This window comes from Phalangium opilio, unplaced genomic scaffold, assembly GCF_054372755.1.
Source record: "Phalangium opilio isolate 3A_F unplaced genomic scaffold, DU_Popi_V2 ptg000060l_1, whole genome shotgun sequence".
NCBI lineage: Eukaryota > Metazoa > Arthropoda > Arachnida > Opiliones > Phalangiidae > Phalangium > Phalangium opilio.
In genome coordinates this window covers 5,522,248-5,549,584 of record NW_028324177.1, presented here as the reverse complement: position 1 = coordinate 5,549,584, position 27,337 = coordinate 5,522,248, and the positions used below count along the sequence as shown (strand labels likewise).

At 37.8% G+C, this 27,337-nt stretch overlaps 2 long non-coding RNA genes across 4 annotated transcripts; one reads left to right on the top strand and one right to left on the bottom strand.

Moving 5' to 3' along the window:
* Positions 1–14,341: 14,341 nt before the first annotated feature.
* On the top strand, positions 14,342–14,811 carry LOC149666742 (uncharacterized). Its single transcript, XR_016368249.1, has 3 exons — positions 14,342–14,457; positions 14,538–14,567; positions 14,640–14,811. It is a non-coding gene; the product is annotated as an uncharacterized LOC149666742 (long non-coding RNA).
* A 205-nt stretch (positions 14,812–15,016) lies between these two features.
* LOC149666741 (uncharacterized) lies at positions 15,017–19,139 on the bottom strand. Of its 3 annotated transcripts, XR_016368244.1 has the most exons (4): positions 18,766–19,139; positions 18,290–18,701; positions 15,996–16,027; positions 15,017–15,917 (listed from the first exon to the last, which is right to left on the bottom strand). It is a non-coding gene; the product is annotated as an uncharacterized LOC149666741 (long non-coding RNA). The 3 variants fall into 3 exon arrangements; XR_016368243.1 differs by lacking the exons at positions 15,017–15,917; positions 15,996–16,027 and adding an exon at positions 17,960–18,119; XR_016368245.1 differs by lacking the exons at positions 15,017–15,917; positions 15,996–16,027 and adding an exon at positions 17,960–18,119 and having other exon boundaries at positions 18,462–18,701.
* Positions 19,140–27,337: the final 8,198 nt, after the last annotated feature.

The window sequence follows — 27,337 nt, the reverse complement described above, 5'->3', positions numbered from 1 at the left end:
TGCTTTTTAAATTTTGATATATATTTTCCCAAAACCGCACATTTGGGCTGTTTTCGGTTGAATGGGAAACGCGTTCGGTCGAATGGGATTCGGTCGAATGGGACACAAGGATTCCAACCCCTCCATACATTCCTGGTATTACCAAAAGTAACATCCCTTGACTGCTTTTGCTCATGCAGCAACCACAACATGTTCAAAGGGTCATCCTGTGGATTATTATCTGAAAAAGTATATTTCAATAACGTTAAGACTTCGGTTGGAATGAAATCGACCCTCTACGAAGGGTATTGGCTACAAAACGTGCTAGGATGTCCACTTCTCTATCATTATTAGCAACTAAACGATTTCTTCTACATTCACGGTCTTGCAAGACGTAACTACCGAAATCAAGAAGGTTTTCTCTAATATCGGTAAAGGTACTTTGCACCGGAGGTCGTCGGTGTGGTAACCGTTCGGCATATAAGCGCTATTCGATTTGAGGTTCTATGACATCGAATCTGGTAGCTACTTAGGCCCTACTTTAGTGCCAAATAGTGAATTCCATCGGACTGCTCTGAGATCGCTCGCTGTTTGCACTATTTCGTCATAAAATCCGACAAAAGGGATCAGTTATCTATCTTGAAGAAAGTTAGGCATCATTTAGGAGTGGTTTTAACATCAGTTTATTCCCGCGAAGATTTCTATGCTAATATGTATTTTAATACAGATTGGTTTCGAGCTGAACTTGAGCCAAGTGAGGGGTGATATCGATTTACCATTTAGGCCAGGACACATAGGCCGAAAAAGGGCTTGACCTAGAACATTTGAACATAAAGATGAAAATTGGCACATGTGTTGTTTTTGACCCAACAAAAATATACTAAAAGTCCCCTGCTGTAGAGCGCGAGCTTTCGCCGCCATCTTGGAAAATGGCCGCCGGGAATTACAGCTACAATGTATTCCACGTTCTTCTTCAAAAATTATGAAAATTGGTACACATTATGAATGGAACCACATGAACATCTTGGCAAAATTTTATAGCTCTGTGTTCAATAGTTTGGTCGCCATATTGGAAAATGGCCGCCGTGAATGCTAGGTACAGTATATTTCACCATGTTGTTGGAAAATTATGATAATTGATAGGTGAATTGAGCTGTATGAACCTCATAGTAAAATATTGAAGCCATTAGTCAGATAGTTTGGCCGCCATGTTGGAAAATGGCCGCCATCAATGTCATTTAGTTAGAGTATATGGTTCAAAAATTATGAAAATTGGTAATAATTATGTTAAAGACCATCTTAACATCATACTTGAATATTGAAGACGTGCTACTGATAGTTTGGGCGCCATCTTCAAAAATGACTGCTAGAAATGGCAAATATATTACCGATATATAAATATTTTAGATTTTTTTATTGAGTAGATGATTTTCATGAACTTATTAAACGCCATAAAAATAACTATTTTTGAGTCTAAATTATCGACCCATCTTCAAAAATGGTCGCTGAAATATTACTTTCCTAAATTCTGCCATATTACTCGGAATTTGGTTAGGAAAAACCATTTTATATGGGGTATAAACATTCTAGTGTCGTTAAGGATTAGATTTAAGACACATTTTTAACATTTCGTTCATATTTCTCGTCCTGAAGATTTTTTATTACGGCTAATACCTTGAAAATGACCACACATTGCCCAGCAAGCTAATACAGATCGTCTACATTCACAGTTCTTTATACAAGATGTTCGGGTGTACCTTATATGAGCAGTTCCCGGTAGAGCAGTTCTCGAAATAGCAACCGCGATTCCAAAAAAACAGCGGAGTTTTTCAAAACTGCTGTTTTAGAAATAGCGGCTGCTGTTTTAAAATAGCTGCCGCTATTTTGAGAAATAGCAGTGTTTGTCTTGTGGTTCGAGCATGTCTTAACAATACACTTATATTCGTTGGTTTCAAATACTACCTTTTCCGTGATCATTTAATCAGGAATGTGACCTAATAAAACATCATGTTTTTTGACAGATAATTGTAAACAGTAATTTTTTGGAAAAGGCATATTATAATTCGAGAAAGGTTATTTTATTTCGGAAGTAGATAATTGTAAACAGTAATTTTTTGGAAAAGGCGTAACATTGTTACACCATTCCCAAAATATTACTAACCTAAGTCTAACCAAACGAGAAAAAAAACCTAACCTAACCTAACCTAACCAGACCTAATACTATTTAGTTGAAATAATAATCTTTAACCTAACCAAATTATCCATATTCTTTTTGAGTTCATATAACCCAGCTGGGCCAGCTTACACCATAATAAACTATAGTTTTTCGCATATCTGTTTTTCCGCTCTTAAGAGAACTGCTGTAACGGTACGCTGCGTTTACGAGAACCGCTGTACCGGTAATTGCTGAAATGGGTAAACTGCCATTTCGGGAACCGCGATTTAGGCAACTGTTGTTATGAGGACCGCTATTATGAAATCCCCTCATAAGGGAACTGCTCATATGAAGGCTTCCCAGATGTTCTGCAGACTGCAGGTACAAATAATGAGTGGAATAAGTTCATCTGATGCCGGAAGGAGAATGGTGTGAATGAGTCTTCGACTTTCGCGATCGCAAACCAATCCCCACTGTTCGGGATTAAATCGTTTCCTAGCTATTGTTGGACTTGAAGATACGCTCGGAAAAAATGTAGTTTTGCGGCGTCGGTTGTTGGATGAAGCTTAGCGAGATCAAATGAGGACTTGACAGTATATGTGGCAACGGTTCCATTATACGTGTAATATCTACATAAATGAAGCGTGACGTGTCAATTATTACCCTAAAAAAAGCGAAAAGAAATCTCTCTTCGGCAGCAGCTATGGCTTCCCTAGATGCAATATGGTCATTAAAAAAGCGCAACAAATTTGTAAGATGTTGATTATCTGTCATTACTTTAAACCACGCCTTATCATAACCACACCCAATTACAGCACGCAAATGAAAGAATGTTCTCTTAACCTTTTTAATTCAAAGGACTTGTCGTGGCGGAGGGGGCCCGAGTTCGGTGTGACGGTTCGGGAGTTCCTTGGGTTCGCCCTTGGTTCAGACCGTTCCTTGCCCCATTCCGTGAAGGCTTTACAGGGCCGTTTCGCCCCCACCCAGGTGTTGCCATGGCTCACCCCCGCTATTGGCAACCCTCTAGGGGTCGCGGATACACTATTTGTTTGGGCCGTATGGCACTGTTGTGCTTGGAGAGAACTTCCCCGTCCCCTCGAGTCTTCTGCTGCCTTAATCCTTCCCTGTCACCGACCATCTCCTGACTGGGCTCGCCGCTGACGGTGTCCAGCTTCTGTCAGCTGCTCAAGTGGCGTTTGTCGGTCCCACTGGCCGATCTCGTGTGCCATGACGGCGGTTCCGCAGGTTGAATTTGGAATATGATGGGGAGGGGCGCTGATAAGGCCCCCAGCTATGTGTAGCGCCTAATCAAGGGTTGTGACATGCAATTATTATGAAAAATCTTCTGGATGACGATGAATATGTATGAAATGCTAGAGATCTGTCTAAATTCTAATCTTAAACAACAGTAGAATTTATAAATCCCATATTAAATCATATTCTCTAATCAACATGTTGAGAATAACAGCTTAGAATAACTTTTCTTTCTTTCAGAATTTAGGGCTATGATTTTCATGTGTCCATTTTTAAAGATGGTGTCGATAATTTCGACTTCGAGATATCCATTTTTTGTTGTTTATTACGTTAATGAAAATATCTATTCAAAAAAGGAATTTCAAAAAGATTTATATATTTGAAATATATTTAGCATTTAGCAGTCATTTTCGAAGATGGCGCCCAAACAATCAATAGCACGTCTTCAATATTCAAGTATGATGCTAAGACGGACTTCAACATAATTAATACCAATTTTCATAATTTTTGAACCATATAATGTATCTTTATGACATTGATGGCGGCCATTTTCCAACATGGCGGCCAAACTATCTGATTAATGGCTTCAATATTTTACCATGAGGTTCACAAAGCTCTGATTGTAATACCTATCAATTTTCATAATTTTCCAACAACGTGGTGAAATATGCTGTACCTAGCATTAACGGCGGTCATTTTCAAATATGGCGGCCAAACTATTGAACACAGAGCTATAAAATTTTGCCATGATGTTCAAGTGGTTACAATAATAATGTGTACCAATTTTCATAATTTTTGAAGAAGAACGTGGAATACATTGTAGCTGGCATTCCCGGCGGCCATTTTCCAAGATGGCGGCAAAAGCTCGCGCTCTACAGCAGGGGACTTTTAGTATATTTTTTGTTGGGTCAAAAACAACACATGTACCAATTTTCATCTTTATGTTCAAATGTTCTAGATCAAACCCTAAAAGTCCTGGGCTATAATGGCATTGTCGTCCGCATATTTGTTAGCCACGGAATGCTGCAGGACTGTGTGGACATCTGCTGTGTAGATGTTGAATAATAGATGGCCCATCACGCTGCCCTGAGGGACGCCATGACGGACTTTAAGAGGTCTGGATCGTTGATTATTATGATGTACGATTTTGTTCCCTGTCGCTAAGATAAGATGTAAACCACTTGAGCATACTTCCTCCAATGTTCATGTCGTGCATTTTTGCGATCAAAAGCTTATGCTGGACGGTATCGAAAGCTTTTGACATATCAAGGAATGTAGTCAGTACATATTTGTCTTGGCTTAAGTTATGTAATATCGTTTCCTGGAGGTAGAAAAATCCCGTTAAGGTTGAGTGTCCACGCCGGAAGCCAGATTGATATTTGTACAGGTGGTTCTGTTCTTCCAAGAACTCGTAGTTTTCATAGGCGATTTTTTCGCATATCATGGATAAAGTATTTAAGATTGATATGCAGCAGACGTTAATTCGCGAAGCTTTTTTAAAGCCAGGGAAAATAGTGGCAGTTACTTTCATCCTCGTAACTGTATTTCTAGTTGAATTTGCATTTTGGTATTTTATAAATATTACTTTAATTTCGGGTAACGCAACAAAAATATCTTAAACATGTAGAGACTTGTCAGGATAATGCCTTCGGGTCAAACACCTGAAATCAATTAAATGTTTGGTGGTAAGGTGAGTCACCAATTAAGAAAGCAGTAAATCACAGAATAAATTCCATTCATTACAATACAACTGGTTCAATCACGCCCTCCAAAAGCCATCGCGTCTGAGCGTGGTTACGTATAAATAAAAAGCCGATGGGGATAAATTCCATTGGTAATACAAATGGTTTAGCCACGCCCCCTTTTAAGGTCCTAAACCACCTGGTGGGTGGCCAATTGAAGAAAGGGCAATAAAAGATAAGCATCAGTCAATATACCCCCGGCTAAATATCAACCCCGCATTTAAGAAAATCTCGCAATAAAGATCATTCGGTTGTAACCTTTTAAGCCGTAAAGACCTGTCGCAAGAATGTCCACCAACGTCGGAGATCGTGTTTTAGATTACCGCGTAAACGCCCGCGTTAGACTAAGTAATGAATGCGACGTCGTTTTCGGGGTGAATGGATACGAGCCAAGCCTACTTTTGACAAAAAGGGATGGAACTATTGTCACCATCTCGGAAAACGTTTTGAAGGAATTTATGGAGGAGTGGACGGAAATCTATTCAGCGCTGGAAACTGACGACTGGGGTAATTGTCGTTACTTAAACTTGAAAATAAAAATAACCGTTATGGAGGGGAAATGGTTGAAAATATAATTTTTTGAAAACTGGGGTGGACTTGATTTTGCTTTTAACATATTGTTGCAAAACCAGGCACTCCACTAGTTTTTCATAATCCCTTAGTTGCAGCACCAGATCTGATCCTTCACTATCACTGTCAAGCTCCATATTATTTGTAGTTTTAAAACTAAATGATAAAATATTATGTCCGTTAGAACCTTTTATTTATAACAATAAGAATGTGGTGCGCCATTCTTCGTAGGTGGCGAATAATTAATATTATTATTATTTAGCGTGAGTTATTGAATATATAGTTGGGCAATAAGAATCACTTAGCCAATGTCATGTTATACACCTGTAGCGAGAGTTAATGTAAAGTTCGGCAATTAGACATCACTTAGTTACGATCTAATGCATGTCTACGCCATACTATGTAACACGCAATTTAATTAACAACAGTCGAGCATACGACGTCATTATAATTCATGACTATATCATGTTACATACTCTGCAATTTAACTAACGAAATTCTATAAATCAAGTACCTATCAATTAGCAAGAGTCTAACGCATGTCTATATCATGTTATGTAGCATGGAATTGATATTACAACAGAGTTGGTGAAGATATCATTTTACCGTACTAGATTGAAGCGCGAGTCAAAGTATATAGTTGGTCAATTAGACATCACTTAGCCAATGTCATGTAATGAACCCTATGCTAGATTGTAGCGCGAGTTAGTGTTCAGTTGGCCAAATAGACAACACTTAGTGACGATCTAATACATGCCTCTCTGATTTTGTGGCCTGGGACCCTATTCTCTAACTACATTTGGATCATTCATAATCCAAATGATTTGGATTTGGGGTCGATTCATCCCCAAATGACACTAATCGGTATTCTGTAACTCCAAATCCCTTTTCATTTGGTTCAAACCCTATCCAAACATTTGGCCGGCCAAATCGTCATTAGAGAGGGTGCAGCCATTATACCGTACAAGATGGCGGCCACTCAAGGGGGAGGAGTCGGGTTTTTTCGATCTCCTCTCTTTACCTGTCAACATTTGATTGATTGTATAGGCTTATAACAAAGGATGGCTTTGTAGGAATAAATTTATAAAGACCGTAACATAAAATAAGTTATCTGTATGAGTAAGCTTATAACAAAAGATGGTTTTGTAGGAATAAAGACCATAATATAAAGTAAAAAAGTTATTTTATTTTCTTTAAAAGTATAGGTTCTAATATTAAAGATATTTTTTCAATTTTCATTTTAAAATGCATTTGATTTATTCTAAAATAATTCCTTCTATCTTCGTAAGGAAGAAGATAAATTTTAATATTATTTTTAAATCTTACGTAAGTCATTAAGCCTTTCTTTAATATACAACGCGTTAAGTTGTTTTCTAACGTAGAGTTCCAAAACTAATCTTTCGAGATCTTTAGTTTTGACTTTAAAGGTGTGATAAGTTTCTTCCGGGTTTTCTAGGGGTTTTTCCGGTGGATTTTCCTCAGTCTTGACTTTTATATTTTTAGTGTACGTTTCTGTCTCATCAATGGTAAAGGGTATGTTTTTAGTAGACCCACCTCTGATGAAATTACATTTAGGGAAATGTTTTAAATGTTCTTCGTAAGGGTTATCAGTCGGTTTCCATGCTAGCAAAATCCCGTTGCATTCGAAACATTGTACTAGATCATCAGTATGTAACGAATAAAAACCCGATCTGCTTAAAGCTTTTTTATAGTTTTCATCTTGTGGCCAGGAGTAAAAAGAGTGATATCTTTGCAGCTCGGAGTTCATGATGCTGAATGAATATGATGATAGAATTATCTGAGTTATATCCCCCCTAAATTTACTACCCCCTTTTTTACCTTCCCCCTCAAATTCCTTAATATATGAAATAATAGAAAACAGTATTTAAAAAAATGGTGACACATTTATTTTTTAAAAATACAAAAGAGATTACAAAGAGTATTTGTTAACAAAAGGATTAAGTTAATCTTTACGGGCGCGCTTCAACATGTTTGTAACAATGACGTCATTTTTCAATCGATCTCGTCCAAACTGCTTCATGAATGATTTGTGGCTCTTTCTTTTTGTTCTTTGTATTATATACATAATACAATATAGTCCGCATGTCGAACTTGACAAGTTTTGAAGTCTTCTTTTGTTAAAGGACCATTTTCTTGAATTTCTTTTAACAAATTCTTTAATCGAGGGGAGAAAGTTCCCTAAAGCCAAGGAGTCAAAGTAATAACCCCTTCTGTTTCCATCAAAGTAAGCGCATACCCAGTGGGACCCGTCTTTATAGTGACTGTCTAAATTTATTATAAAAGATGAAGGAAACTTGTCAATTTTTTCGGGTAATAAATCACTTGGGTAAACACCTAGGAAATGTGGGGTGAATCGTAGAAAGCGTGTTATCTGATCGGCGTTCATTATTTGTTTAACAAACGATTGACACGTTTCTATTTTTATCTATTTGTAACAAAGCCTGGAATTCGGCTAATACGATACAACTAAGAGTAGTGGGTGTGGGTTTTTCAAATCCCAATTCTAATCTTAATTGTCCTTGCTTCGTGGGACTCGAATGATCTGAATGACTCGCGTAACCATCAGGTGTTAAGTCTAAACAGTAAATGGCGTAACCCGAGGCAAAGTCGTCCATAGAAATATTGTTTCCCTTGTCATTGTAGTGGCAGTTTGACCCCGAAAATAAAGTGTAATAGCTTCGGACAAATTGCTTTTTACTGTAGTTGGGTCTTAAGGCTCTGGATGGGTATTGTTCGGAATTGATGAATGCTGCTAGATGATTGACATTCCAATGTCCAAAGTCGAAAGGGTTACTATCCAATGTACCGTTGTAAGCAGTATGCTTTACAATAGCTACTGTAATCCTTGAGGGCTGGGTTCCCAGGTAGATGTTTCCGATTGATGTGTTTAAGATATTAGGCGAGATTGTAAATATTTTAGTTTCCGTTCTAGTGTAACTATATTGGGCTGGTTTAATACTTAAGGATTGTTCATGAGCAATTAGAATTTTAGGGGCTAATTGCAACTTTAAGACGTATAATATGGCTTCCACGATGACGGGTTTATAACCAGTGCCTGCGGCGGGAAGTTTACCCATAAGACAAAAATTAGGTTTGCTTCTGTGTAATTTTAATTTCATAGAAACACCGTTTATCAGATATCGAGGGATATTAAACATGTCTACGTAAAGGCTGGAATACATCTCAACTTCCTCCGATAATGCTGTGAGTTTCTGTCGTTTAACAAAACCCATATTTTCTGTAAGCGAATCCATGCTTCCACTTGTATCTTTGTAAAACAAAGAAGCCCCCAAATGAGATTCTTTAGCCGCCGGACCGTATGACGTCAGAGCCGAAAGCAAAGCCGTGTACGCGTAGTTACTAGCAGCGGGTGTTGTTGCGCAATCGCCCAGCTCCAAATCGACACGCTCAAATTGACTGTGTTGGAAATTATTTACGGGTCCAACCTCGTCAGTGGCTGTTAAAGCGGTTCCATCTTCATTTACAATTTTAGTTCTGGTGTACAGCATTGTTAAGGCTGTATCCACGTATTCACTACCGCTAGACGTTACTTCAAATTCAATAGGTTGGTCACCTTTCAAGGAAGTCAAAGGTTGATACGGAACCCATTTGGAATTTTCGATGGCCGTTTGAAGGGGAGGGGTGGCGAAAATATCGAAACCAGTACTGCAAGCTTCGGTCATTTTTTAGGGAGAGAAAATATCATGAACCGTTTTGAATGAAAGTTTACGTTTATCTGATTTAAATTTGTTTGTGTTGCTTTGTTTTATAGATTTCTTTCTCTTTGGTATTTTTTCTTTTTAGCTAGTCTTTTCTTTTGTTTGCCGCCCCCTCCTCTACCGTATTGTTGTTGTACATCATCCAGCGTTTCGGTGAACCTTCTTTTAGCGGAAGTTTTCAGATCCTTTCCAGCGGCGACATCGTTTATAATCTCTGAAGATGTACCCAGAAGCTGTTTACCAAGGAACTTTGCCCCTTTAATTAAGAAAGGTGATACGTATCTTCCGAAAGATTTCAAGAACGAGCCGATGCCCTCCCCGTTTTGTCCGTGTCCGTGTTGTCCCTGTTTGCCGACGTAAAAAGTCAGACCACCGCCTGACATCGCTTGTTGAGTATAATAATCCGTGTAGACACATCTTTTGTTATCTAACGCGTTGGACTTGTGCATCTTAAATGAACTTTACAGTGCAACAGTCCAAACTGAAATAAAGCCGGTTCACCCATGTGATCCTTTATATAAATGCCAAGCTCGCTAATATAATGTTTTGACAAAGGGGCGTAATGGGGTGAGACAAAAGTAAGGCACACGGTATCCCCGTGTTTCTTGTCTTCGATGGGTATAATACGTAGGAGGGGGGCGTGGATGTTACCGACAATTTCCCCTTCTACCAGGTCGCAATAAATATATAATTGAGATGGTACGTGGTAGTTTAGCCTGGCTGGTCTATCGCTCACACCTTGTATATTGAGATGGTCTTTATACCCCAAGATGTCGGCTAATGATTTGTGGGTCTTGAAGATAATTTTTGTATCACCAGAGGCATCGGTTTTTAGTTTTACATGTCCCGTCGTTTCATTAATATGAAATAAAGAAGCTGTTTTTTCGCATACTTTGGAAGTATTGATAGTTTCCACAACGTGGTTTAGTGATTTGTAATGACCAGCCGGTATATTATGCAGCTGACAGATTTCGTATCTGGTCAGTTTTGCATCTTTTCGTTCAACCTGGTATGTTAAGTCGCATGACTTGGGGTTTTTAGGTTTTTTAAAGTTGCTATCATCCAATGAATCTTCAGGTGTTTTTCTCTTATTGGTTTTGTATATTACATTGTAGAAGCTGTTTGTATATATTATCTCTACTAACGAAATTTCCCATTGTCCTTGTAAATTAATAGGATCCGGTAGTTTAGTGATGTAACTACCCATAGTGTTATTAGGGTAGATATCCATACTAGCGTCGCTAAGTAGCGTTAAATAGAATTCAGATTTTCTCGACATTTTCGGCTGTTACCCAAGAGTTCTGTGATTTAGGTAAACCGATAAACGATACAAAATATTCTAATTTTAGTAGGGTTTTTACTCAATTCAGGCTTGTAAATGTTTTTGTAGACTTCCAGAACGTTAGATGGGGAAACATTATCGGGTGCCATTTTTATTACTGAGTGATAAGAGGCATTGTAGCCTTTAACTATGTCTGACAAATGATCCATATATCTATGAGAATTGAAATGAGTCAACATTTTGAATATTCGATGTTTTAAAGTTTTAATTAATCTTTCTACAAAAGGACAGTGGAATTTTTCTGACGTCATAGAACCGTATTTGATTTTATTTTTCTTTAGAAGTTTTTGCGTACTTGAATTAATAAATTCTTTTCCTAAATCGGACCAGATGGCTTTAGGTTTGCTTTGTTCGATGATTATTTCGAGAGCTTTCGTAGCTTCGGCAGCGTGTTTTCTTTTCATGGGTACCACAAAAGCTTTTCGGGAAAAGCAATCAATGCCTACCATAAGGTATCTGTAGTAATCATTGTACTTGGCGATTGACCCCAAGTCAGCTAGATCAACTTCGACTCTATCCGAGATGTTAAATACAGGGATTTTACGTCTTTTGAATTTATTTCTAGCAGTTTTATGTAGTGTGTAAACGTCAGTGGCCTCTAGAAAGGCTTTGACATCGCTTCTCGAAATGTCAAGATGTTGAACCGCCTTGTACAAGGGGGCTAAAACCGTGAACCCTGACCTGTGTTTGCTGTTGAGATAAGTGTCCTTTAAGATTTCCTCTTTTTGGAGCTGCGATAGACCTCCCATACTGTACCCTTGGTATTAAAAGGTTGTTTCTTTAATATTAAGGGGCTGGCTTTATTGTCAAAAGTTAATCTCTTCTTCGCTCTTAAATACGATCGTGGTCGAAGCCTGTTTTTTAAGGGTACGGAGAGAGGCGATGTCTTGATTGATGAGGGCTGTGCTGAGAGAGTCTTTGATTTACTTTTTGAAGGTAGAAAGTTTTGAACAAAAGGTTCAAATTCTGTCCATCCCGTAGGGGGAATCCCCATAAGCGAACGAGTTACCCAGTATTTGTTGAAGAGCATAGGTTGTATAGTAAAATATACTAGTTGAACTATATCTGAATCAGGGATCTTAAGGTCATTCACATAAAGAACCCCCGCATCATCCCAACGTATACTATGGGTGTTACTTGTCAAATGATCAAATATCTTTTTCGCTGCTCCCCTATATTTCAGTGGAAACATATTAATCCAGGTGTCGTGTTTATTCGATGGGCGGTGTTTCAAGATGCCCTGGTATCGTTTCAAGGCTTCCTCGTAAAAAACCCATTTGGTTCTTTCATCTAAAGTGGGATTTGAGATAATTAGATTCATCTCTTTATCCAACTCTGATAACACTGCATTGTTTTTTGAAATATCACTGTTTGTTGTAGTTATTAATTGACGTGGTGGTGGTGGGTTAGGACTTTGTTCGTGTTGTTGTTGTTGCTGTTGTTCCAAAGGCACTAAGGTCATTTTATTAGCGTAAACTAACTGTTTATTCATTTTGCAAATAATCCGCCTAAAAGGCTCGAAATTACTGGAAAAAGGACGCTAAAAAAACCACTTCCGGTTTGTTTAGATAAAATAGCTCTTTTGTCTTTCCAATGAGTATTTTTGCAAGCAATTTTACGAATATGTTTCTTATGCTTACACAGTTTATTATAAACGTATGGTTTCAAATTGACGGCGCCTTGTAAAGCGTTATGACAACACTCGCTAATTGAATCAATAATTTCTCTATTAGAATTTTTAAGAATAGCTAATCTTTGTGGTTTTTTTAATTGCCCCAAAGTGGCTATTAAATTGATATTTTTAGCAGCTAAACTTTTTTTCTTTTTATTCAACGATGTTTTCTTGACCTTTCTCTTTGGAGACATCGTAAAGAATGATTGAATTTAGGAAATGTTGTTTAATTATATAGTTTTCTTCTTGGGAGTATAGATGACTATTTGTTCTCCCGGTAAAATATTTGTTCTAAACCTTAAATCGGAATGACATTTTTGGGTTAAATCACAAACTAAATACCCGTGCGGTTTTTCTGTCGCGTCCAAATAACATTCTACTATAAATTTAGAGTTGTTGGGTGCTAATTGTTTAGAAAGGGCCACTAATTGCATAAGATCTCTTACTGTTTTCATAAGAATCATGTAATGAGCGTTTAAGGAAGCTGTTCTCAAGTTTTTTTCAAATATATTTTGTAAAAGGGTAATTACGAATAATTTCCTATGATGCGATTGTTTAGTAAATATTTCTGATAAAATATTATTTTTATTTTCTAACATGAGATCATCTAATACGATTAATGTTGTTTGAGTACCATCGTATATAGTGACGTCGGGTAAACCTTGACGCATAATTACACCCATTTCTTTTAATTCATCGTAACCATTCTGATATGTACTATAATGCCAAACAACTAAATCAACTTTAGGTTGAAACATTTTATCCTTATTTTCTATTATTCTTTTACATAAAACTGTCTTACCTGATCCCGAAGGACCAAAAATAATTAAGTTTCCAGGTGTAGTGAATGGTATCATGTCTAATACTTGAATGAAACAAATTTGTAATTATCATTCATACTTAAACACGATTAATTAAAACGCGCGCGCGTGGTTCGCGACCCCCACCCCCCTAAACGCGGTCTGACGCCCCCAAACGGCTCGCGGGGGGGGGGAAAGCGCGGTTCACGCGGGTAGGCCAGCACCACAAGCGCGTTGACATCGTCTTGCCTTTCACTATAGTATCCTCTATAAGCCTTTAACATGATCTGTCACTATTCGAAATGGTAAATACGGTTAAAGAAGCTTGTACTGTTAACCAAAGAAGCTTGGATGAGCAAATAAAGAAATGCTGGGGGCAATTTTTCAAAAATCTCCTTAAAAGGAGAGATTCTGTGGTCCAATGACATGGCTTCGGACCAATTTGCCCGCGAAAATTTTTACCCTTGTACATGCTAACCATCTTGGGGACACGTGTTTGATCTCGAACACGCCCTGACCATAGTAAAAGGTATAAAAGGCCGAGGTTCAGACCCCCAAAGACATCACTTTTCTCTCGAACCAAAGTCAGCCATGAACAACCAGCAACAACCAATGGACCTTTCTTCAGCCAGGTAAGAAAAAACTTTTTTTTTAAACCTAGTTTTTTTTGAGAGAAGACCTAAAAAATCTTTCTCTATAGTTATGTGCATGGTGTAGACACCCCGTACTCCCCCTGTGAGTTCTCCGACTCACAGGAGACATCCCTTTCGGGGACTCCCGAACCCCCACAGCGGCGCCCTCACTGCGTCGTCGGGCCGCAGCGCCGGCCGCCCAGCCCATCACCGCAGCCGCCCAGCCCATCACCGCCACCGACTAGCCCGTCACTCCCGCCCACCCCGCCACCGACGCCCGAACCTCAACACTATTATCAACCTCTCCCGGCCATATACTATCCGTGGCAAGCCATGCCTCGGCCGGGAGAGGCTGACTTAAATGTCAATAGTGACTTGTAAGTGAACCTTTTATCTTTGGGGGGTAATATAACGCGAAATTATAATTTCTATTTATTCGTAGCCTCGTTTACCAGGTCCAATTGTACCTGGTGGTACTTTCGGAGGTCATTGGGGATGCTGATTATTTAAATGACCTGCTGAATCAGGTTCGGCAGGTCATTTATAATCATTCGATCTTCATCCCTGATGAGTAAGTATTTTTAAAAGGTTTTATTCGGTAAAAAATTTTAAACCAAATTTTTAAACCAAATTTTATAATTTTTATTACAGCCTCCTAGCCTTTAACTGCCGAGGGTTCCGGTAAGCTAAATACATTTCTTATACATAATATTAACAAGTAATAACTAATTTTACTCTCTCTCTCTTCCTTAGTGTAACCCTCGAGCTAGGGCAGTTGGCATTGTACCGCCGGGTACGTTTTTTGGAGGTGCCGGCGCCTGCTGCACTAGTGTTCGAGAACTGGGATGACGTACTATTCCATGGGTTCTCGGCACTAGTGCAGATCCTCATCCGGCCGTGAGGCGGCGGGGGTGGGCGGTTTAACAAAAAATGTAAAAAAAAAAATCTTTTTTTTTTGTGTAAATTTTTTAAAAACAAATTGTAAATTTTTTAAAAAAATTAATTCTGATTTGACTTTATATACTTCTCTTTATTTAAATTAAGCTTATATTTTTACCTTCAAAGTTTAGTTTATTTTTCTAAACTCTAATTTCATAGGCTTAAACAGTAGAAGAAAACAAGATGGCCCCGGCCAGATTACACTTTTCGCGCCCTCTAGTGACTAAAATTAGTATTACTAAATTCATTGACCCCGACAAATTTAAAATTTTCAGGTTTTTTTCCATTGTTTATAAAATAGCATTCCGATTATGAATAAAACCAATCTAGTAAGAATTTTGTTTACAGTTTAATTAAATAAGTAATAAACTGTAGTGTTCAAGTCTTGGCGGATTAATTAGGCGAGATATACTAATCAGTATCCAAGATTTATTCTACCATATGATTATGGTCATTCGTTACATTCAGTGGCAAGGATGCCGCTTGAGTGCGGATAAAGAAGTGAGGAATGTTCTCTCTATCTCTATATCTCATGCTTAGAAAATGGGGGTTACAATCAATCGATATCTGAGGATGGGGCGCCATCTAGGTTGTGTTGGAATAGGCGGGAATTACGAATATAGCAATACTCTCCCGTGAGATTAAAACCCAGTGACTGTATGAGTCTTAAGATAATGTGAGGGTTTAACAATAAAATTCGAAGATCATTGGCAACTTGTAATATTGCGCTATGCATTTGTAACAGTTTGGTTGAGCTTAATGAGATAGATTGTAATTCAGATTTAACTTCGTTTAACTCACTATTTTATACTGTCCTTTATGAGGTTATTGTTATTGTGGTGAAAAGTTTGTTTAAAGTCATTATTTATACTGTCCTTTATGAGGTTATTGTTATTATGGTGAAAAGTTTGTTTAAACTTATTATTTATACTGTCCTTCATGAGGTTATTGTTATTATGGTGAAAACTTGGTTTAGCTGCTGTCTCATCGGTTGAGCCTTTCAGGCGCTCGTCTGTTTCGGAGTGGGCGGCGGCATGGATTAAATATACCTTACAGGGGTAAAATATTTGTTCCAGGCGCCCCTGTCGGTCACTATTGTCAAAGACCGGAAGTTTCAAAAATACTGATGCACGGGGTTATATAATACAAATATGTGAAAAGGTTACTTACTGTATTTAGTTCAAGTAGTAATGCTACAATCCCTAAAATTAACATGAATTAAATCATCTAATTGACAAATTCTTTGCAACATGTTTGAAAACGCCCGATTTTTTCGAAAACACGCGATTTAACGGTTTTATCATCTCACGCGGTCGACGCGAGATGGCGACATATCAAGAATCTACTTCCGGATGAATCAGTAAATTTGGGGAACGGCGGAAATATCTGGCTGCCTTGTTTGAAACAAACGTGTTCAACTCGTGATATACTAAAATGTTGGGGGACATAACTATCCCTGTAAGGTATATTTAATCCATGGCGGCGGCGAATTGGTGTCGCGGATGTGGTGGTGGTCCTTGGGACCAGTGACCCTCGCATTAATTATTATTTTACCGGTCCCACTATAAATTAAATTTCTAAAATGGTGACAATAAAAAGCACGTAAAGACACAAAAGTAAAGAAGCTGAAAATTCTAATTGAATTTGAATTTTTTACTGTAGGAAAAAGTAGCATATAACAATCCATAACAGTTAACTTTTATTTCTTATCACAATTTTTCAACTAGTTGCCACTAAATATCAATCAACATGTCTAATGATATTTGAAGTTCTTAATCCTTTTCTGAACTCTCCTTATTCCTTATTGCATTTTACATAAATTCGGTGGCAATATCTTCTCTCGCTATCAGTAAGCCAAATCAAAATCTAGTAATGTGACCATACACTACTGAGAAATACGACTACTGACAACTAGTACTGGCTATGGTCTAGACTGTCGACTACAAGAGACTCATTCTAGAGTATAGACGCTAGACAAGATCAATAGTCAATAGAATACAAAACTTTTGTAGGGAAGTTGTAGCCAAGGAGTACTAACTACCTATGAGTAGAATTGGTAGAAAATGTGTTGAGCTAGAAAAATTCTAATAAGGAACCCCGAATTTATAAACTGGTCCAACCGTCTATTTTTTCCAAAAACCATAATTAATAAAGTGCTCCCTCATACCACTGACCCCAACTTTTGGAATAAATAAACTGGTCCGAGCAATTAATAAACTGGTTTGGGACTTGTAAACCTGTCTTATTTCCTACCCTGTAGTGACGAGCCCATGATGTAAACAATAAAGATGGCCGCGAGCTACGAGGTTTAAGCCTCGGTCTTTAGTGTATCGGGGAGACGGGGACTCGGGGTCCGAGAAACGGGAGTTTCTGAAGCGTTTGCAAATCTTATTTAAATTTATATTTTTATTATTATGTAACCGATTTATATTACTGAACGAATTGTACCTTATACTGTAGCAGACCACCCTAAAAGTTAGGCCAAGGTTTTTCAACTGTTGCTGATATTTAACTAGATATGCCACCGCATGGATATTTTAAAATCCTTTCCTAACATTAGAATAAGGTACACACTTCGGAGTATGAGCCTGAGGTTAGGAAAAAACATTGCTTTGGTGACGATGGCCTAGGTTTCCAAACTAACAAAAAACTCTTGGCAACAGAGCTGCCAAAATACAAAGTTTAAGGAAGACAAAATAGGAAATTATTGCTAGTCCATTCTTAAACAAAATTATATGTTCTTTCTGGACTGGTACAGTTTTACTACCCCCATAATAGGAAAGGCCTATTAATAATTATCTTAATGTTCTTTTTATTAATGAGCTTAAATTGTAAATTTTTAATTTGATACTTTCAAAGTAACGTTAATTAAACCTTCAATACCTTGATTAACTTATCATTTATAATCCTTATTTAATTTAAGGATGATGTCAGTTTGTAAGTCTCGTTAATTTAATTCCCCATTTCCCAAAGAGAGGGTCTGAAAATTTAAATCACTTGGCAGAGACTGGAGATCTTCAACATTCAGTGACAGACTCTGAATCTCAATGGGCATTTAAAAAACTGTATAAATTTAAATTGAAATTCCAAATTATTTGTTTGATGCGCTGATATTAACGTAATCAATCCTTGAATACTCTATTGGTACTATCAACACCATCGTTAAATTTATTACTTAAATAATATAATTTTTTAAATATAATAATCAAATTAGCGACTTATAATTAGTTAACTTTAAATGAGTATGTTTCATTGATTAAAATTACATTTCTAAAAATTGTTAGGTTGATAGCACTTTCATGTTTCATGTAGAAATTTCATATTTCCGTGGATGGAGAGATGAACACGTTGATTCCGTTTGTCGTTGATTGAAATTAGATTCATTTTGATGATAAATATCATTTTATATTTTGAGTTGTTGATTTTATGAGATTGTTGATTTTATTTCTATAATTATCACTTACGTAACTGTTATTAGTAGATGAACCCAGCGAGAGTGGAAACTGCCAAAATGATTAGTTGATTCCGTTTGTTGTTGATTGAAATTAGTTTCAATTTGATCATAAATTTCATTTTATATCTTTGAGTTGTTGATTTTATGAGATTGTTGATTTTATTTTTATAATTATCACTTACGTAACTGTTATTAGTAGATGAACCCAGCGAGAGTGGAAACTGCCAAAATGATTAGTTGATTCCGTTTGTCGTTGATTGAAATTAGTTTCAATTTGATCATAAATTTCATTTTATATCTTTGAGTTGTTGATTTTATTTTTATAATTATCACTTACGTAACTATTATTAGTAGATGAACCCAGCGAGAGCGGAAACTGCCAAAATGATTAGTTAATTTTGCAAAGAATCTGCAATTTAATTCTGCAAAAATCTACCTATTATTTTATGTCAGTTCCGTTAAGTGATCATTTAATTTTAAACTTGCCAAACAAATAGTGAGCAATGGTACCTCCGTCCCAAACTAGTTATAGTTTTAAAACGCTGACTCGAGTTTCATTTTGTTAATACATTTAATTTTATTAGTAAATCAACCTCCCTAACTTTTAAGCAGACGAGTCTTCAAAAAAATTAGAAAACTCTCTCTGCTTAGCGCGCCTTCTGTCGGGGAGAACTTTAATTTCTTTTTTGATTAATATAATAATATTAATTGTAATGTTTAAGTTCCCAAGTAGAAATCTAATCTTGCCTAGGATTAAAAAGATATATAATAATTATAAATTGCAAAAAAAATTGCAAGCAACTGTCTCTCCTCCTCTAGCGCGATACAATATATATTCGACAGCATCCAGTGGCGCGAGTCGGGGGGGTGGGGGGGTCCATATCTAAAGCCAGACAGCTCTCTCTCTCTCTCGTCTCGTGGCGGAGGTCGGGGGGGGGTCCATATCGTTCTACCTTGCTCTTCTCTTGACTATAATTTATCTCGCTCTATGTTACAAGCAAGCGTGGCTTCGTGGTAGAGCGCGCGGCCGGGCGTCTTCACTGACGTCTCGTATGGATTGGGACATTGCGGGTTCGAGGCCCAGCACCGACAGAAAAATAATTTCAATTGAAATTAAATACGTTACGCCACCTATGAGGTGAAACATGAACTACGGGTGAATTTCGAATCGAAAATTCGCGGGAAATTTGAAATTCGAAATGTTCATTTATGACAAAATTCATCAGGTCACAACATTTCCAGCCAGCCGACCAGCAGAGGTCGGAACAATACTTTTCAGTCTAAAGAGCGCGAAAAGTAAAAAGATATGCTTAGTATTAGCTATATAAAATGGAACAGTTTTTTAGTTCAATTCAATTTATTTTAAACATAAAAATTAAAAATGAGTTAGTAAATGCATACGTGTTTTTAAATAAGTTACTTTCCCCGAAATTACAGAAAATAAATTATAATTATAAAAATAATTTTCAAGATTTTCTTCTTGTAGAACATTGTTGAATTTCGTCACGACCTGGTATGACGTTATAAAGTTGGTGAAATATCCCACCACAGCGTCGAATTTTTCAGGTTGGTCATCTAAGCAAGATATATGATCGGGGTCCCCGTATAAATTGTCATAAATATCATTATAAATTTCTATAATGATATCCGCCATGTGTGTAAACACAATTGCATGGTTATTTATCTTGACGAGATGCTCCTTTACAGCTCCTGAAACGCGGTTCAATGCGGCTGTTTCGATACTGGTCAAAACAATAGAGTCCTCCTTTATTAAGTCTTTAATATGGCATGTGTTATGGTACGCCACAACTGTTGTCTTTTCATTGGGGGTATCGTTTAAAACGATTTCGAAATTGTTGGCTTCATGGGCGGCAGTCCAGCCCGCTAAAACGGGTAAGCGCGGCATCAGCTTTTCCCAGGTTTCCGTAGAAATGGCAAAGCTTTTTACCGAGTGCTTTCGGCATAGGCGAACCTCAGGATCCAGGGTTCCGTTTACAAAACCAGTTGTTAAGAACAACTCTTTAGATATATGGAATCTGCCGTTAATTTTACGTTCGTTAGTTACACCTATCTTCCTTTTGGGAGCTTCTTGATTTTCCATCTCGCAGGTTTAAGATCTTCTCGAATAATGATGCTCTACTCAATTGAATCAGGGGTTTTTATACCCAATTTCTTACGTAGCTATTGCGAAATATCTATTGTCCTTAACTGTTCCATTGTTAGACTGTAGGCGTATTTTTATGTCAAAGTTCTGAAACCATAGATTAAGGAATTCCAGCACCCCCAAAATCAATAAAACAAATAATACAATAAGTAATTTTTGGGGATTAATCTCCAAGATCTGACGAATTCTCGACATCCTTTGTGTACTTGACTCCACAACAGCTGATGAGTAAATAAATTATACAATAGTAAACTTGACCTATTTATCTATTAATAGACCTGTCAATCTTTGATTGATTGAAGAAATATTTTCTTAATAATACATCTTCACGTAATGTCGTAAAAACCCAAGAAATGACGCATCATCTCTTTTGTTACAATCCTTTTGTTGAATTACCAAACCTATTGATGGCTCATCCTTTTGTTACCATCTGCCACCTGGATGTCAATCTTATGTCACCTATTGTTGATTGACAAACAATAGTAGACGTGTTTAAACACGTCCGGAAGGTCAACGTACCATTGGCCAATAGAAGCTTAGGTAACCTTCCACCCCTCCCCCTGCTAATAAGCCTAGAGAAATTTAGTATAAAATAACGCGAGAAAAAATCAGAATATCGCATTCGTACTTTAGATCTCGAAACATCAAGATGGATCCTGAATCACTTCGCTGGAATTTGGATGAATTAGCTGTAAATAGGCCTTGGCCCCTAACTTCATTATACAAGTTTTATTTTTTCCTATGTGCCTATTTACACATCGACCCTGCTAATGTACCCTCACGTTTACCCACTTTTATTTATATATAATTTAAATATAATTCAGACATTCCTTGATGTCATTGAATACATGAGAACCGTCCCTAGAACACCGGAAGACTGCGATACAATTGATCAACTAAACGACTTAAGTAACTTAATTCCTAGACCTTTAAATATTTCCTACGCCGAACGCATCGAAAGACGCCGGAATGAATTACTACCCACTAACCAGGAAGAATCCTTAATCGCCGATTTCAACAACCCTCAATACGATATAGAGATGGCGGCATTTTTGAATCAGGAATGTCAACAAAACGACCCTTTTGAGTACCTGTCTCTGAACTTCTCCGACTACCTGCCCCGTGTACAAGAATCTCTCATGGACTCGGAAGAAGCCGAGGCCAATATGTACGATCAGTGGGGTGGCGGCTACCCCCCTTCACCTATTCAGGATGTCCCCCATTGCGAAATCTTGGAACAGAGCGAAAAATTCTATGGACAATTTAATATGTATGGTAGAGAATTAGTTCTAAACATTACTGACGACCCCTTTGATAGCATAAATACTATTACGGATCACGTATTAAGCGAATATCTACCCACTGATTATGTCCAAATAACATTGAGAAGCCTTGGCATAAATTGCAGGTCTGAATTAGAATTATCCTTTAAAAGACTAGACCAAGTAGATCCCTCTATTCTCTTTGACCAACTAGCCGAACTGCTTTACGACGACGAAATTGAACATTTTTTTCAAGGTCCCATAAAAAAAATATTCCATATAGTGAGAATTCCCGAAGGGTATGGCCGATCTAAACGTCGTCATCTTAAACCCTTCAGTATTTTCTCAAGGGATCGACGGGGGATTCTACGAATTCCATCCACTGATAATCTACGCTTGGCCCGAAGTCTTTGTGTAGCTGTTTCTCATCGTGACTACATGAACGACAAAAACAACAAAGAGTTGAAAAACCGTTACGTGACCATATAACGAATAGGCCCCCGGGGTACACTCCAAAAAACAGCCGCTTTAGAGCTATGTGAAAAGGCGGGAGTCGCCCTAGACGAATGTGGTAGCCCCGATTCTTTTCAGAAATTTAAACTATATTTATCGGCCTACTCCATCTTTGTATATAAATTCGAAAATAGGGTACCCATTTTAATATTAGGCGAAAACGACCCTACAGACACCAGACCACGCCTCTTTCTACTTAACGAAAATAATCACTACAACGTTATTACAAATTTAAAACCATTGTTTAGTCACGAGTACTTTTGCGAGAAGTGTCTCACTCCCTACTGGCGTATTCAATCTCATAAATGCAACGACTGGTGCTTTAAATGTATGCGTCCCACTATTTGTCATGGCCGTGAAAAAACATGCGGGTCATGCTTGCGAAAATTCTGGGGTGACGACTGTTATAACAGTCACTTGGTTCCAATTGGTAACAAAAAACCTCTTTGTGAGAGGCTCTACCTTTGTAAAAGCTGTTTTAAAACAATAGATTTCGCAAACCGCAGGACTAACCATACTTGTGGAGAAATTTTTTGTCAAGTATGTGGAAAACATAAACCTAGCGATCATTTATGCTACATTCAAGTGATTAAGGATAAAAACCCCAGCGTTATCCCCTCGAAAAAACCTCGTCGTAATATACCTAAACTAATGTATGTTTTCTTTGATGTGGAATGCATACAGACGAAAATATGCCAGGAGAAGTTGGGGGCGTATGAACATCAAGCTATCTTATGCGTCAGTATCTCTGTTTGCGAAGACTGTATAGAAGAACAATCCCTAGATTTTAATTGCATCAAATGCAACCAATTTGGACCTCGCAAACAACGTTTCACTGGAGGAAAACCTATAGTTGCCTTCCTAGACTACTTAGTCAGCTTATTCGACGTGAAGAAAGTCATTGTATTATCGCATTTTGGCAGCAATTATGACAACCAGCTATTAATTAGGGAAATAATTAGCAGAGATGAGAAATTTGTACCTGAATCACTGAAAATTAACGGCACGCGCATTTTAGAGATGAAGCTATCAAATCTATTATTCCTTGACTCATACAATTTTATCCCTGTAGCTTTATCTAAGTTTCCAGCTACTTTCGGACTCCCTAATGCTGCTAAAGGGTACTTTCCACATTTTCTTTTCAACGTAGTGGATCACGAGTTTGATATAGACAGACAGGAGGAGACTAACTACGTGTTAGAAAATACTTTACCACCTACAGAAGCATATGGTTGTCAGTACTTTACCAGGAAAAACTTGGACGCCTTTATGAAATGGCACAACTCAGAAGTCTGTAAGGGTAAAGGCTTTACTTTTTTAAATGAGCTTTATTATTATTGCGAAAACGATACTCTACTCCTATTTTTAGGATGTTTAACTTTTCGGTCACTCCTACTTAAAGTTACGAGCGTAGACCCATTTAACTGCGGTTCTGTTACTCTCCCTGGGGTTTGTTCCTATGTGTATCGAAAAAATTATCTCAAATCCAACACCATTAGCATCATCCCAACAAACTATTACAGACTTGGCGAAAATCAATCTTTAGGCGCCATTGAATGGCTTGAATGGACTTCGCATGACAGAAATATCCCCATTCAATCCTCTTTTAGAGGCAAAGAGGTTAAAATCCAAACCCTAAAGGTGGATGGGTATTGTTCAAACAACAAAGAAGTGTTCGAATACATGGGATGCTATTATAAAGGATGCAAAATACACTTTCCCATCAATAGAAACAAGATGTTACATGGTGACCCTACTGAAACGTTAAACACGCGTTACTCGAGAACCGAGAAGAAAATTAGCAAACTAGAAGTCCTCGGATATACAGTCAATGTCAAATGGGAATGTGAATGGCAACAAGACAAAACAAATAACCCCGAAATTAATGAATTTTTAAAACGGAACGACATTCGGGTTAAAACATCCAAAAGACTGAACCCTCGCGACGCTTTCTTCGGCGGACGTTGCGGTGCTAACAAGCTATACCATAAAACAACGGGGACAGAAAAAAATGCACTACGTCGATTTCACGAGTTTATACCCATTCGTCAACAAAACGGGAAAAATTCCCATTGGTCATCCCCAAATTATTCTGGAAAATTTTCCCGACATCTCCTCTTTTGACGGGCTTCTCAAATGCGATGTACTTCCGGCTCAAAATCTAATACATCCGGTTTTGCCAGCTCGTATAAACGGTAAGCTCACCTTTCCCCTCTGTTACACCTGTTGTAAAACTCAATTTCAAGGTGACTGCACACACACACCTGATCAAAGAGAACTGCGGGGTACCTGGGTAACAGATGAACTAAGATACGCCGTAGAACGAGGATACAAAATAACACACATGTATGAAGCCTGGGCATACAAAATAACCCAATACGATCCCGAGACCAAACAAGGCGGGCTTTTTAAAGACTATGTAAACGCCTTCCTTGAATATAAAACTCTGGCTAGCGGCTTCCCTGCTGAATGCGTCACCCAAGAGGATAAAGAAAACTACATCAAAAATTACAAAAGAGTCGAGGGGATCGATTTAGATATAGATAAAATAGAAAAGAATGAAGGCTTAAGATGCCTTAGTAAACTCATGCTGAACTCTTTTTGGGGGAAGTTTGGACAAAACACGAGACACACCTCAACAGATATAATACAAGTCGGGAAAACCAAAATATTACCTCTCCGTGTCGAGAAGATTATATAACCTTAAGTATCCAATGAAAACGTCGACCTTTTGCCCTCATCCTTTCCCGCGCTTTGCGCTTCCGCATTTCATCCTTACTCTCAACATTATCTTCCTCCATTTTACATATAAAAATCAAATACTCACAAAAAGAAGTGGCAAAAACCTGCTGGCTCTTTACAACCACTTAATTTGACTTAATATCCAATTTCCAACAACAATAATATACCGGTAGTTTAATTGACAACCTACTAGCATCGAAATTCTCATAAGGAATGGCTCCCGCGGATAAAAAACGGCAATTTTCAACTAGGTGGGCGTTATCTCATAAGATTTGAAAAATATCATTTGTCTTTTTTACCAATGCCTAACCGTTTGGATTTTTTAAAGCAGTCTTAGCACCAAAAAATATTTTTGAATGAGGATAAAAAAAGGTCTGTCCTCTCGTAATTTTTTAAGCTTTTATCATGATTACTCTATACAACAGTAACAAGGAGTATAAACGCATTAGTGGAAGCAGTATTTTTTTCCCAAAACAATCTCGCTTATGTTTATGCAATGAATGAAATATATCACAATGCACGGGCCTTGATAGATATAGGAGGCGATGAAGGAAATATATCGCATGCACGGGCCTTGGTAGATATAGGAGGCAATGATAATCTCTCTCTTTGCACGAGAGGTTTATCTTTAATATTTAAATAAATATAATTATTTTTAATTATTTTAATCTTCAATAATTAACATTAATAATAGTTAAATCGTTTAAAATAAAGTTATACTTATTATCTTCTCAAACTTTGCTAATATTGACGTTTAAAGTGAAGGGTACCCCTCTTCCCGCTTTCTTCAATTTTTGGGGTATATATACGATTCGTTTCCATTATAATAGTAAGGAAAAACCGCAAATGCGAAAACCTTTGGTAGCGATCCTACCTTAGGGAGGCTAGACGTTTCTCGTAACCCTAGCTGATCGCCGCGTATATCCTAAAACCAAACGATGATAATGGAGTAGAAGCCAATGATACAGATTGGTGTCTATGTGGAATAGACGGAAGACCAGTGGATGGTGGTGTTAGAAGGCAGTGTAAGTGCAGACGGGTGTCAATGTGGGATTGACAAAGAACAGAAGATGGTGGTGATTAGAAGCCAGTATGTACAGACTGGTGTCCACGTGGAATGGACGAAGACCAGAAGATGGTGGTGATTAGCAGCCAGTAAGAACAGACTAGGGTCCGTGTGGTATGGACAAAGACCAGAAGATTGGTGGTGTGAGAACTCAAGTAGAGGAGCCATTTCCGTGACTGTGAAAGCAGTTCGGAAATGGCGAACACGTTTGCTCCGATACGCAAACTGCGAACGCGGTCACGTGGGTGTAACAACGGACAGACAGACACACACACACAGACAGACAGACACACAGACAGACACGGCCGTTACAGAACCTCTCCTGGACTACGTCACACGGAGAGGTAAAAAGACGCAAAAACCCTGTACGAACTACTTCTTAACCCAGACAAAGAGGTTAAAAGTCTATTGACATTAAACGATGATACTATTCTAGTCAAATCAACTGACATGGCAGAAAACGAGATAGCTCACAAGCATACAAACGTAGTTATAGCGTGCTATACTACGACTATGGCACGCCTTCACCTCTTAAAACATCTCGAAATGGTGGGTGACTTATGTTTTTATATGGATACCGATAGTCTTATCTACATCTCGCCAGATGGAGCCCCTATACTACCCACAGGAGATTATCTTGGTGAGTTTAAGAATGAGCTAGAGCCGTACGGCAAAGACGCCTATATTTGTGAGTTTGGAAGCGCTGGTGCGAAAAATTATTCGATGAATATTTATGATCCCGCAACAGAAAAAATCACTAACATAATTAAAGTTAAAGGATTTTATTTAAATTCGTCTACTGAGAATCACGTGAATTTCGATATAATGAAGAAACTATTAGGTGTAAACAACGATGGTAAACCAGAAATGAACTCTGTACAAGTACCCATTGGTCCCCAAATACGTCGCCTGCCCAATCACACTCTCATTACAATAAATCAAACAAAAACATATCAAGCCGTCGTCGATAAAGTCAGAGTTTTCCCCGATTACACCACGACCCCTTACGGGTATCTTAGGTAAATTTGTAAAAATAATTTGTATATTTAATTTTTGTATTTTTAATTAATTGGGGGTTTTGTCTGCAGACATTTTTTGTGTATGTTAATTGCAATTAGTTTTATTACGTTTAGAATAAATTTCTCAATAATAATTTTTACTTTATATTATGGTCTTTATTCCTACATTGTTATAAGCATATCAAACTAAGCCTATACAATCAATCAAATCTTGACAGGTAAAGAGAGGAGATCGAAAAAACCCGACTCCTCCCCCCCTGAGTGGCCGCCATCTTGTACGGTATAATGGCTG